The following is a 14972-nucleotide window of genomic DNA, read 5'->3' on the forward strand; positions in this document are numbered from 1 at the left end:
TAACACTATTATCAGCGTAACCATCCCACTTCTGTGTCTGCAATACATGGGCATCGGCCAGTGTGCACTCCTCATCACGGATTCAGACCCATTCGCTTGAATGGGTCCGCAATCACGGAGATGCGGAACAGAAGCACATATCGGAACCCCACGGAAGCACTACAGAGGGCTTCAGTGGTGTTTCTGTTCCGTGCCTCCGCACTGCAAAAAAATAGAACTTGTTTTATTTTTTGCCGTGCAGACGGATCATGGACCCATTCAAGTTGAATGGGTCTCTATCCGTCCCGGCCGCCGCACGAATGTTGCCCATGCATTGGGGACCTCAAATTGCAGTCCCCAATGCACGGAACGGATGCATAACATTCGTGTGCAATTGGCCTTTATATAATCTGCCTCATGATGATTTGCAGATTTTTTTACAGTGTGGCTTTTAGTTAAGCATGTATGTGGGAGTTGTGAGGGTTAGCTGATGCTCCATGGAGTGTTTGGCCGTCAGCTATCTAAATTATGTATGGACATCAATGGGAAGGGTGGCGCTAAAGTGCCTAGGGCAGAATAAACTCTAAATATGTCCCTGCTCAAATGGCTATGTCAACAGAAAAATAAAAAAGTTATGGCTTATGCAGGGCCGTCTTTAATATTGATTGGACCCTGGGCAAGAATTTACTTGGGCCCTCTGGATCCCGCCTTCCCACACTCTAGCATGCAATCACGCCCTCCACCACAACACACACACCAAAAAAAAAATCCACACACCTCGTAGAATAGTAAACTTGAATAATGATGAGTGGCCGCTAGAGGTGTTCCTTGGCAGTAATGTAAATACATTAAAAAGCTTGAAGAGACATGCTATAGACACCAGAACTACTACCAGTGGCGTACCGCCCATAGAGGCAGACCACGCCATTGCTATGGGGCCCGCGGCACTGGGGGGCCCGGAGCGCAGAGAAGGCCCTGCCCACACTATTTGGCCCCGCCCACTCATTGCAGGCACCTATAGCGCTATGCGGCTGCTCTTATAAATATGAGCTAACTATTCTTCCGCAATCGCGCCACCAGATCCTGACCGCCGGCTGACCTCCTCCTGACCTGCTGATCCTGTCTGCTGTGGAATCAGACTCAGACAGGATCAAACCGGCCTGCAACCAGCCTGGCCAATGAGCACAAGGCAATTCTTTTGAGGCAGCTGCTGATTGGCCAGTGGCAGTGTGCGCAAGGGAGGCGGGAGAATTGGTTTGCCGGCCCGTCGGCCGTCGCCAGTGTGCATGAGACCTGAGAGGAGACGAAGAAGGAAGCAGAAGCACCCGTCCCTCCCTGTCCCTGGCTGGAGAACGGTTCATCTGTCCAGTCCTGACTCCTTCCTGAAGGCTGCCGTGTCACTGCCTGGCTCTGGCTGCCTGAGAGACGCTACAGAGGGATGCTCTCTTTTTTCTACATGACAGAGAGAGAGAGAGCAGACTGACAGTCAGCACTGAGTCAGCACTGCAGAGACTCTAGGTATGATCGAGTCGATGTGTCTATTGTCTTGATAATGTCAGAATCAGATTTGACCTGACAGCCTGACAGGCCACTGACAGGCAGCAAGAGAGAGGAGGGGTGGGGGGGGGGAGGGGGACAGCCAGGACAGGGTGGGACATGCTTCAATCCCACTCCAGTGAGTCCTGTTGTCCTCTATGAGCCCCAAAATGCCCATGGGGGAGAAGTAGGAAGAAAGCACACTGTGTCCTGAGATTTTTTTTGGGGGCATTAGGGGTTGGGGGGGGGGGCTCATAGAGGACAGTGTGCTTTCCTCCTCCAAGGAGTTAAAGGGGTTTGGGGTAAGGGCTCTTTCACACTTGCGTTGTCCGGATCCGTCGTGCACTCCATTTGCAGGAAGTGCCCGCCGGATCCGTAACACCGCAAGTGAACTGAAAGCATTTGAAGTCTTCAAAATGCGTTCAGTGTTACTATGGCACCCAGGACACTATTAAAGTCCTGGCTGCCATAGTAGTAGTGGGGAGCGGGGGAGCGGTATACTTACAGTCCGTGCGGCTCCCGGGGCGCTCCAGAATGACGTCTGAGCGCCCCATGTGCATGGATGACGTGATCCATGCGACACGTCATCCATGCGCGTGGGGCACCCTGACGTCACTCTGAAGAGCCCCGGGAGCCGCACGGACGGTAAGTATACTGCTCCCCCGCTCCCCACTACTACTAAAATACATGCACATTTTATACGTTACTGCAACAAAGTTGGTTAATAATAAAATAAAAATGTTTATCCCTAACAGTTTCTGTAGGTCATGTATAAATGTATTTAATGGGGGTGTGGCATGGGAGGAGCCAGGTCAGGAAGTGGGAGGGGCCATGTGGGTAGTGGGCTGGGTTAAGGGGCCCAATTCAGATTTTTGCTATGGGGCCCAGTGATTTCTATGTACGCCCCTGACTACTACGTTTAGCTGTTGTGGTTCTGGTGACTATAGTGTCCCTTAATATATAGGGGGGAAAAAGAATCCGCACAAAAGTATCAAATAAAATGGCTGTATCATTATTCTAAAAATTAAAAAAAGCACAACTTCTGACACAAATATATAGTATTTTGCAGATTACTTATTTTTTTTTACAATGTGCAGATAGTACTGTACTACTAACCCCTCCATCCACCCTACAGGGTAATACTGCACCACATGCCTCTTACATCCAGTGACATCTCTTTGATGTAGATGTTCTCTTTCCTCATCTTCTCCTTTCAGACCAAACCACCATTTTTCAGCCATTTCTCATCTCTGCAGTTTGACAAACAAAATCTTAGTTTACTACTTTTCCATCATCCTCCCATCTTCTGGACAAATCATCCTACCACCCCCAATACTGTGCCACTGTGCTCCCCAATACTATACTGCAGAAACAGATAAACCCCCTGATAATAGTAGTACCATGCAGATAATGCCCTTCAATAATTATTGACACACAGTGCCCTAAAATAAATGGAAAAATCGGAAAATGCACCGTTTGGCAGCCGCATCCGTGATCCATGTTTCCTGGCCGTGAAAAAAATATGACCTGTCCTATTTTTTTCACGGGCAACGGTTCACGGACCCATTCAAGTCAATCCGTGTCCGTGGTCCGTGGCCGTAGGCTACTTTTATGCAGATGGATCCGAAGATCCGTCTGCATAAAAGCTTTTTCAGAGCTGAGTTTTCACGAAGTGAAAACTCAAATCCGACAGTATATTCTAACACAGAGGCGTTCCCATAGTGATGGGGACGCTTCTAGTTAGAATATACCACGAACTGGGTACATGACTGCCCCCTGCTGCCTGGCAGCACCCGATCTCTTACAGGGGACTGTGATCCGCACAATTAACTCCTCAGGTTACACACCTGAGGGGTTAATTGTGCATATCTTAGCCCCCTGTAAGAGATCAGGTGCTGCCAGGCAGGAGGAGGCAGACCCCCCTCCCTCCCCAGTTTTAATTTCATTGGTGGCCAGTGCGGGTTCCCCCCCCCCGGCCCCCCTCCCTCTATCGTAATATCATTGGTGGCCAGTGTGCGGCCTCCCCCGACCCCCTTCCCTCCCTCTATTGTAATATCATTGGTGGCCAGTGTGCGGCCTCCCCCGGCCCCCCATCCCTCCCTTTATTGTATTATCATTGGTGGCCAGTGTGCGGGCCCCCCCGGCCCCCCCTCTATTGTAATATCATTGGTGGCCAGTGTGCGGCCTCCCCCGGCCCCCCCTCCCTCCCTCTATTGTATTATCATTGGTGGCCAGTGTGCGGCCGGCCCCCCCTCTATTGTGTTAATATCATTGGTGGCCATTGTGCGGCCTCCCCTCTCCCCCCCCATCATTGGTGGCAGCGGAGAGTTCCGATCGGAGTCCCAGTTTAATCGCTGGGGCTCCGATCGGTAACCATGGCAACCAGGACGCTACTGCAGGCCTGGTTGCCATGGTTACTTAGCAATATTACAATATTAGAAGCCTCATACTTACCTGCTGCGCTGTCTGTGACCGGCCGGGAGCTCCTCCTACTGGCAAGCGACAGATCATTAAGCAATGTGCCGCACAGACCTGTCACTTACCAGTAGGAGGAGCTCCCGGCCGGACACAGACAGCGCAGCAGGTAAGTATGATCCTTCTAATATTGTAATATTGCTAAGTAACCATGGCAACCAGGCCTGCAGTAGCGTCCTGGTTGCCATGGTTACCGATCGGAGCCCCAGCGATTAAACTGGGACTCCGATCGGAACTCTCCGCTGCCACCAATGATCGGGGGGGGGGGGGAGAGGGGAGGCCGCACACTGGCCACCAATGATATTACAATAGAGGGAGGGAGGGGGGGGGCGCACACTGGCCACCAATGATAATACAATAGAGGGAGGGGGGGCCAGGGGGGGCCGCACACTGGCCACCAATGATAATACAATAAAGGGAGGGAGGGGGGGCCGGGGGAGGCCGCACACTGGCCACCAATGATAATACAAGGGGGGCCGGGGGGGCCGCACACTGGCCACCAATGATAATACAATAAAGGGAGGGAGGGGGGGCCGGGGGAGGCCGCACACTGACCACCAATGATAATACAATAAAGGGAGGGAGGGGGGGCCGGGGGAGGCCGCACACTGGCCACCAATGATATTCAAACTGGGGAGGGAGGGGGTCTGCCACCTGCTGCCTGGCAGCCCCTGATCTCTTACAGGGGGCTATGATATGCACAATTAACCCCTCAGGTGCAGCACCTGAGGGGTTAATTGTGCAGATCACAGCCCCCTGTAAGAGATCGGGTGCTGCCAGGCAGCAGGGGGCAGTCATGTACACAGTTCGTAGTATATTCTAACTAGAAGCGTCCCCATCACTATGGGAACGCCTCTGTGTTAGAATATACTGTCGGATATGAGTTTCACGATCTAACTCATATCCGACAGTATATTCTAACATAGAGGCATTCCCATGGTGATGGGGACGCTTCAAGTTAAAATATACCATCGGATTGGAGAAAACTCTGATCCTATGGTATATTAACTCCTGACTTTACATTGAAAGTCAATGGGGGACGGATCCGTTTGAAATTGCACCATATTGTGTCAACGTCAAACGGATCCGTCCCCATTGACTTGCATTGTATTTCAGGATGGATCCGTTTGGCTCTGCACGGCCAGGCGGACACCAAAACAATTTTTTTTTCATGTCCGTGGATCCTCCAAAAATCAAGGAAGACCCACGGACGAAAAAACAGTCACGGATGACGGAAAAACGGAACCCCGCAAAAAAAAGCGGTCGTGTGCAGGAGGCCTAATAGTGTTAACATAACATCCCCCAAAAATAATTGTGGTAAGCTGATATTGTGCCAAGGTGCCCCCACAGTAATAGTGCTCCCAAAAGTCCCATCAATAGGAATAATTCTCTGCTAGAGCACACATGGTAGTAATAGTGTTCCTACAATGCCCCCAACATGTCCCCACTGTGCTCCAGAAGTAATAATGCTCCCATAGTGCCATACTAGTACTCATGTTCCCCATAGAGCTAATGTCCCCATAGTGCCCCCATAATGTGCCAGTATAAAATACCCCTATGTAGTGCCCCAAGTAAATGCTCCCATAGTGCTCCTCTCCCCCTTCTTCCTAGTGCCCTTTATAATGTACCAGTATAAAATGCCCAATATATAGTGCCCCAGTAGATGCCCTCAGTGTCCCCCATAATTTGCAGGTATAAAATACCCCTTCTTAGTGCCCCCAATAGATGAGCCCATAGTACCCCTTTCGCCCCTTCCCCTTAGTACCCACCATAATGTACCCTAGTATAAAATACCCCTATACAGAGCCCCCCATATAAAATACCCCTTCTTTGTGGCCTCAGTAGATGCCCCCATTGTGCCCCCAATAATGTGCCAGTAAGAAGTGCCCCCATAGATGCCCCCATAGTGCCACCCAATAATGTGCCAGTAAAAAGTGCCACAAATACAGGGAGTGCAGAATTATTAGGCAAGTTGTATTTTTGAGGATTAATTTTATTATTGAACAACAACCATGTTCTCAATAAACCCAAAAAACTCATTAATATCAAAGCTGAATATTTTTGGAAGTAGTTTTTAGTTTGTTTTTAGTTTTAGCTATTTTAGGGGGATATCTGTGTGTGCAGGTGACTATTACTGTGCATAATTATTATGCAACTTAACCAATAACAAATATATACCCATTTCAATTATTTATTTTTACCAGTGAAACCAATATAACATCTCAACATTCACAAATATACATTTCTGACATTCAAAAACAAATCAGTGACCAATATAGCCACCTTTCTTTGCAAGGACACTCAAAAGCCTGCCATCCATGGATTCTGTCAGTGTTTTGATCTGTTCACCATCAACATTGCGTGCAGCAGCAACCACAGCCTCCCAGACACTGTTCAGAGAGGTGTACTGTTTTCCCTCCTTGTAAATCTCACATTTGATGATGGACCACAGGTTCTCAATGGGGTTCAGAGCAGGTGAACAAGGAGGCCATGTCATTAGATTTTCTTCTTTTATACCCTTTCTTGCCAGCCACGCTGTGGAGTACTTGGACGCGTGTGATGGAGCATTGTCCTGCATAAAAATCATGTTTTTCTTGAAGGATGCAGACTTCTTCCTGTACCACTGCTTGAAGAAGGTGTCTTCCAGAAACTGGCAGTAGGACTGGGAGTTGAGCTTGACTCCATCCTCAACCCGAAAAGGCCCCACAAGCTCATCTTTGATGATACCAGCCCAAACCAGTACTCCACCTCCACCTTGCTGGCGTCTGAGTCGGACTGGAACTCTCTGCCCTTTACCAATCCAGCCACGGGCCCATCCATCTGGCCCATCAAGACTCACTCTCATTTCATCAGTCCATAAAACCTTAGAAAAATCAGTCTTGAGATATTTCTTGGCCCAGTCTTGACGTTTCAGCTTGTGTGTCTTGTTCAGTGGTGGTCGTCTTTCAGCCTTTCTTACCTTGGCCATGTCTCTGAGTATTGCACACCTTGTGCTTTTGGGCACTCCAGTGATGTTGCAGCTCTGAAATATGGCCAAACTGGTGGCAAGTGGCATCTTGGCAGCTGCACGCTTGACTTTTCTCAGTTCATGGGCAGTTATTTTGCGCCTTGGTTTTTCCACACGCTTCTTGCGATCCTGTTGACTATTTTGAATGAAACGCTTGATTGTTCGATGATCACGCTTCAGAAGCTTTGCAATTTTAAGAGTGCTGCATCCCTCTGCAAGATATCTCACTATTTTTGACTTTTCTGAGCCTGTCAAGTCCTTCTTTTGACCCATTTTGCCAAAGGAAAGGAAGTTGCCTAATAATTATGCACACCTAATATAGGGTGTTGATGTCATTAGACCACACCCCTTCTCATTACAGAGATGCACATCACCTAATATGCTTAATTGGTAGTAGGCTTTCGAGCCTATACAGCTTGGAGTAAGACAACATGCATAAAGAGGATGATGTGGTCAAAATACTCATTTGCCTAATAATTCTGCACGCAGTGTAATGTGCCAGTAAGAGGTGCACCCATAGATGCCCCCACAGTGCTCCCCAATAATGTGCCAGTAAGATGTGCCCCATAGATGCCCCCAATCAAGTGCCAGTAATAAGTACCCCCATAGATGCCCCCCAATCATGTGCCACTAACAAGTACCCCATAGATGCCCCCCAATCATGTGCCAGTAACAAGTGTCCCCATAGATGCCCCCAATCATGTGCCAGTAACAAGTGCCCGCATAGATGCCCCACAATCATGTACCAGTAACAGGAGCCCCCATAGATGCCCCCCAGTCATGTGCCAGTAACAAGTGCCCCCATAGATGCCAGCCAATCATGTGCCAGTAAGTGGTACCATATAAAAAAATAAACACTCATACTTATCTCCATCAGGCTGGCAGTGATGCGATGCAGGCCTCTTCCGGCTTGTGTCCCACGCTGTACGGCTCAGGCGGCGCGATGACGTCATCGCGCCGCCTGCGCCGGCCTCTGATAGGCTGCAGGTACTAGGCCTGCAGCCTATCAGAGGAACGGAGAAGGGAGACGCCTCTCCCTCCCCTGCCCTGCTGCAGCACATCTACCTAACCATGAATATGGAGATGAGCACTTCCACAATGGAAGCACTCATCTCCCTGTGCCCTGCCGCCGCCCCCCACTTGTCACCAGGGCCGTGTGGCCTGGGGCCATCTCCTCACTTTGCCTAACTGGAGGTGCGGCCCTGCTAGCGCCCCCTGGAATTTTGTGCACAGGGCAACGCCCCCCCCCACGCTACGCCACTGGCAAGCGGGGCTCAAGAAGCAGCTGCCTTGGGTCCCCCAGAAGCAACTGGGCCCGGGGCAGATGCACCTTTTACCCCACGTTAAAGACGGCCCTGGGCTTATGAAATCTGGAGATCAAAAAGTGAAAAGCAAAATTGCCGAGCCATGTATCAATCTATGCTCTGTTAACTGTGTGCAAAGGTGTGCAGTATTATTTGGGCACAGTTTGATTGTATAATTTAGGCACTATATGGTACATCATAAGCACTGGCATAATTTGAAGCTGCTGGGTCCCAATGCAAAATGTATAATAGGACCCCACACCTACCATGGGCCATTTATAATACTGGTATCTTCTTATGTGGATGAGCCTCAGGTGCAACTTCTACCTCTGCACCCCTTATTGTATATTATAGATGAAACAGCATGAGTAACCATCCAATCCAGTCTGAGGAGGAACTACCGTAGTCCTACAAGCTTCAGCCCAATGTAATAAAAAATACTGCCTGCGTTAGCTGTTTTGCCTTGTTTAATAGATCAAGCAAATCTACGTAAAAGATGATTTATAACAAACAGCAGGTGCTCCCTGCTAAACTGTAGGCTGTTTCCAGGTGTGTTAGCTAATGTATGGAATATGAGGATATAGCCTACCATCTGTTAGCTATAGGTAGATTACATTTTCAAGCCTCATTAGCATAGTTATCAGAGACTGTGCTGTATGTAGGAAAGATATGGTGTCAAGATTAAGGCCCTCCTGCTCCAGAGTCAGAAGTATCCAAACTTCTCTAATCGTGCACTCTTAGATTTGAAGTTGGGACAAGTTGAACTTAAAATGACCATGCACGTTAGTTTAAAGTTCATCAAAATGGTTGATTTCGATCAAAACCAGCTGATGACAGGCCACTATCATCTGAAAAGATGCTTGCTGTATAAGAAAATTATGTCCGATAGACAAAATATCTTTTAATCAAAGAAAGATTGTAGGTGAACGATCTTTCTTTGAAAGAACATTCCCAGAAAGATGATTCGTCCATCGCCCAGTTTCACATAGCCCAGTTTTAACAACTGTAGCGGCCAATATGGACTAAAATGTTTATGAACGTGTCTGTGAAATGAACGTTCACCGGAGGATCATTTGTTCAACTGCTGTTCAACCATCAACCAACTTCTATCTAATGTGTATGGCCACCATAGAGTCACCAAGTCTATGTATGGCAATGCAGTTTTTGAGTATATTGATGAAAGAGGGGAGTAAGGGAGGAAAGAACCAAGCAAGAAAGGAAGAGCCAAAATATAATGCACTAATTCCCCCAGGCCCTGGTTTTCACTGGAAGTAGGAGTACTGTATGAATTACAAAAGCAAATACTTTGTCATGAAAGGCTTTGTCCACCTTTGAACTTCAAAATATAATATAAGTTGTTAGCAAAAGGGTATATTTCATCTATCTCATTTAATGTTTGTGTATGTCATTAAAAGTTTTCGATAGTATCCCCCTTAACAGTGACCTCTACAGCACCCCGCCCCTTAACACTGACCTCCATAGCAGACTGTCCTCTTAACTGTCATCTCCACAGTTTCCTGTCCCCTTAACAGAGACCTCCACAGTGCCCGCCCTCCACAGCAGCCCGACCCTTTACAGTCACCTCGAAAGCATCCCGCCCCCTTAACAGTGACCTCCACAGCAGCCTGACCCTTTTAACAGTGACCTCCACAGCGGCCACCCCTTTATTAGTGACGTCCACAGTACCCCATCTCCTTAACAGTGATTTCCACAACACCCCGTTCCCTTAACAGTGGCCTCTACAGCAATCTGCCCCTTAACACTGACCTCCATAGCAGACCATCCCCTTAACTGTGACCTCCACAGCAGCCTGGTCCTAGGGTGGCCAGAGGTCTGGTTTTGGGCCGTACAGTGCGGCTTTCAGACTCCCTGTCCTCCATCCGGCGCAGGGCCTGGACGGACACAGGGATGTTCTTCTGAACAGCTCACTCTCAGAGAGCAGCACTGTGCTGTCTGAGAATGAGCTGCAGGTAGAAAGTCACCCTCCCTCGATCCCCTGCAGCTGACAGAAGTTGATTTTTACCTTCATTTTTTCAATCCCCGTTGACTGTAGAGTGGGAGGGGACGTGGCTTAGCAGGACCTGGGAGCAGGGTTTTTAATTCTATCTTTTGAGTGTGGCCTGAATGGCCACCCTACCTGTCCCTGAACTGTGACCTCCACAGAATTCCGCTTCCTTAACAGTGTCATCCACAGCGCCCTGCCCCTTTAGAGCTGACCTACAGCAGTGAAGAAAAATGGCTGGGTTGTTATGGAAACCTGGTGTAAAACTGTGTGTATGTGGAGACTAAGGATCTACGAGATTCTATTGGCTGATAAGGGACATGTGACCGTGTGTATTGCAGCTGGGATATGAAGAGATAGACTTGCAGGCTTGTATGCTAATGCAGGTCATTTTTTGGGAATATCTCAAGAACGGTACGTCCTAGAGAGCTGAGACCCCCCACAAGATTTCTTTCCAGGTAGCAAGGGATGTGTATACCAAGTTTCGTTGAAATCGATGGTTGCGTCTTTGAGTGATCGCAAAACATACATACTGTAACGGTCGCGTACACACACACACAGGGGGGAGGGAAGTGACCACTGCGCTCCACCCTTACCCCTGGCCCTGCCTACTTGCCTCGCGAGTCCTAATAACAGGGGACAACTGGACGGCAATCCCTAACTTGGAGTAAGTGCAGGGATGACAGACAGACAAACAACAGGACGTGAACGGACCGAGTCAATACCAGGAAAGCTGCAAAGTACAAATGGAGCAAGCAGAGAATTGTCAGGAGAAGCCGGGGTCATAAATACCAGGAGAGCAGAGAAGTACAAGAGGAGTCCTAAGAGAGTAGTCAGGTGGGAGCCGAGGTCACAATACCAGGACGGAAGCGCAGTACAAGAGGAGCAGGCAAAAGGATGGTCAGGAACAGGATCAGGTAAGTATTCAGCAGTCCAACAAATAGCCAGGAACCTAGAAATTAACAGGCAACCTGTAGCCAGCAGGCTGCCTTTATTTATAGTGGGGAGTGAGGGTCATGTGACGTGGCCAGCGTCACATGACCGACAGACCAACCAGTCGAGCACCGAGTGATCAGCTCGGCGCTCAAGGCAGACTAGGAGCAGGGAGCCACCCAGCTAGTAAAGCCGCCCTGGGAATGAGGTCAAACACAGAACCTCATTCCAAAAGCTAAGCAACAGTTCTGCGGGCAATGGGGGACCGAGTGCACCTTCGGAACCCCTTCACAGTACCCCCCCTTTTACGAGGGGCCACCGGACCCAAGACTTCAGGCGATGGCTTTTCAGGGTGTTCTAAATGAAATTTACGAACAAGTCTAGGAGCATGAACCTCCCTGGCAGGTACCCAAGATCTCTCTTCAGGTCCATACCCCTTCCAGTGAATCAGGTACTGCAAGGAATTACGCACCTTCCTGACATCCACTATTTTAGACACCACATACTCAACAGCATCATTAACAAGAACCGGCGGAGGCGAGGCTTTTGATGGTACTACCGGTTCAAAATATTTTTTAAGCAGAGATTTATGGAACACATTATGAATGTGGAATGACTCAGGCAGCTCCAACCTAAAAGATACTGGGTTAATCACTTCCGTGATCTTATATGGTCCAATAAAACGAGGAGCAAATTTTTTAGAAGTTACCTTGAGAGATAGATTCTTGGAGGACAACCATACTTTATCCCCAACCTGAAAGTTTACCCCCCTTGAACGTCTCCTATCGGCCTTGAGTTTTTGAGAACATTGAGCCTTTTCTAGGTTCGATTGAACCCGGGCCCAAACTGTGCACAGTTCGGAGGAGAGTTTATCCGCTTCAGGGTTAGAGGAGGAGACGGACGACCCAGAATGAAAACGGGGATGAAAACCATGGTTACAAAAGAAAGGGGAGACCCCAGCAGAAGAATTGACACGGTTATTCAAAGCAAATTCAGCCAACGGAAGGAATTTGACCCATAATTGCTGGTCATCAGCAACATACAACCTCAAGAATTGTTCCACAGACTGATTAAGGCGTTCAGTCTGCCCATTACTCTCAGGATGGTAGGCGGAAGAAAAAGACAATGAAATTTTACATCTTTGACAGAAGGCCCTCCAGAATTTGGACACAAACTGCACACCCCTGTCAGAAAGAATATTTTCCGGGATGCCATGTAAACGAACAATCTCTCTCACAAAAATAGATGCCAGGGTTTTAGCATTCAGAAGTTTAGACAGGGGAATGAAATGAACCATCTTGCTAAACCTATCGACCACTACCCAAACCACAGTCTTACCCCCTGCCAGCGGTAGGTCAGTTATAAAGTCCATCGAGATATGGGACCAGGGTCTACTGGGAATGGGTAGGGGTCGTAGGTTACCAGCAGGGCGAGTCCTAGGTGTCTTGGACCTGGCACAAACCTCACAGGCTGACACGTAGGACTTGACATCCCTAGTTAGAGTGGGCCACCAATAAGATCTAGAAACCAGATCCTTAGTGCCCTCAACACCCGGATGTCCACAAAAGGCAGAATCGTGACACTCACCCAACAGCTGGAGACGAAATTGTACGGGAACAAACAACTTATCTGTTGGGGTGGATACCGGTGCCAGATGTTGTTCAGACCTAATGCGAGCCGAGATATCCTGGGTAAGAGCTGCTAAGAAGATTTTTGCTGGTAGGATGGATTCAGGTGGTACCTCAGTAGGTTGAAAAGCCTGGAAGCTCCGAGATAATGGGTCCGCCTTCACATTTTTACTTCCCGGCCTGAACGTGATGGAAAAATCAAAACGAGTAAAAAACAGAGCCCATGTGGCTTGATGGGGATTCAACCTCTTAGCAGACTCGAGAAACATAAGGTTTTTATGGTCAGTGACAACAGTTACACAATGTCTTGCCCCCTCCAGGAAATGCCTCCACTCCTCAAATGCCCATTTAATGGCCAGCAGCTCCTATTCCCTATGTCGTAGTTTCTCTCCGTGGGAGAGAATTTCCTGGAGAAGAAGGCACATGGTCTCAGATTAGTGAGGCTAGCAGGACCTTGTGAAAGGACTGCTCCTACGCCGTCCTCGGACGCATCCACCTCCACAATAAAAGGTCTCTCCTGATCAGGCTGGATCAGAATGGGAGCGCTACTAAATGCCTCTTGTTTAGCGGATAGCTGATTCTCCCTCAACACCTCTAATACTTGTTTAACATGAGACACATGGGATTCGAAGTCAGGAGAGAATATCAAAATGTCGTCAAGATAGACAATAACAAATTTACCTAAGTACTCCCTAAGAATGTCATTCATGAAGTTTTGGAACACAGCTGGGGCATTGCTGAGTCCAAAAGGCATCACTTGATATCCTTGTCTTAGGAGACTTGACAGAGAGGACCTTCTTAGGACACTGGTTGATCCAATGGTCAGGATCTCCACAGTAAAAGCATTCTCCACGTCTGCGGCGAAGATTCCCTCGGGTCATGCCAACCTGCATGGGTTCCTCGGTGGAGACCTCAGCATTGTCTCTGGGATAGGCCTCTGGCTGGACCACCATCTGGGAAGAGAACTGTTGTTCCTGTCGTCTCTCTCTAACCCGTCGGTCAAGTCGGACAACAAGGGTCATCATCTCCTCTAAGGTCTCTGGAAGTTGATAACTGACCAGAAGATCCTTTAATTTATCAGACAGACCTGACCTGAACTGACTCTTCAGGGCTGGTTCGTTCCATCCTGAGGGGACACACCACCTTCTGAATTGGGTGCAATAATCCTCCGCTGGTAAATTGCCCTGAACCAGTGCCTTTAGAGCCGTCTCGGCTACTAGAGCCCTGTCTGGTTCATCATAGAGGGTACCCAAGGCCTGAAAGAACCCCTCCACAGAATATAAACAACTGGTGCCAGCAGGTAAAGAGAACGCCCAGTCCTGGGGATCACCCTGTAATCGGGAAATGATAATGCCCACGCGTTGACTCTCGGGGCCAGAGGACACGGGGCGCAAACGGAAGTAAAGTTTGCAACTCTCCTTAAAAGAGAGAAACTTCCTCCGGTCTCCAGAAAAGGGTTCTGGGAGCTTAATCTGGGGTTCAAAATGCGGACTGGAGGCCTGAGGAGTGGAAGAACCTTGCCCTAACTCAAAAGAACTGAGTTTTTCCCCTAACTCCTGCACCCTCTGCGTCAGATTAGAGACATGGTCAGTCAGGGTCACCAGAGGATTCATAATACAGTGGTTATTGGGCCTGTTAATCTGTAACGGTCGCGTACACACACACACAGGGGGGAGGGAAGTGACCACTGCGCTCCACCCTTACCCCTGGCCCTGCCTACTTGCCTCGCGAGTCCTAATGACAGGGGACAACTGGACGGCAATCCCTAACTTGGAGTAAGTGCAGGGATGACAGACAGACAAACAACAGGACGTGAACGGACCGAGTCAATACCAGGAAAGCTGCAAAGTACAAATGGAGCAAGCAGAGAATTGTCAGGAGAAGCCGGGGTCATAAATACCAGGAGAGCAGAGAAGTACAAGAGGAGTCCTAAGAGAGTAGTCAGGTGGGAGCCGAGGTCACAATACCAGGACGGAAGCGCAGTACAAGAGGAGCAGGCAAAAGGATGGTCAGGAACAGGATCAGGTAAGTATTCAGCAGTCCAACAAATAGCCAGGAACCTAGAAATTAACAGGCAACCTGTAGCCAGCAGGCTGCCTGTATTTATA

Source organism: Bufo bufo, chromosome 6, assembly GCF_905171765.1.
Source record: "Bufo bufo chromosome 6, aBufBuf1.1, whole genome shotgun sequence".
NCBI classification, from domain to species: Eukaryota; Metazoa; Chordata; class Amphibia; order Anura; family Bufonidae; genus Bufo; species Bufo bufo.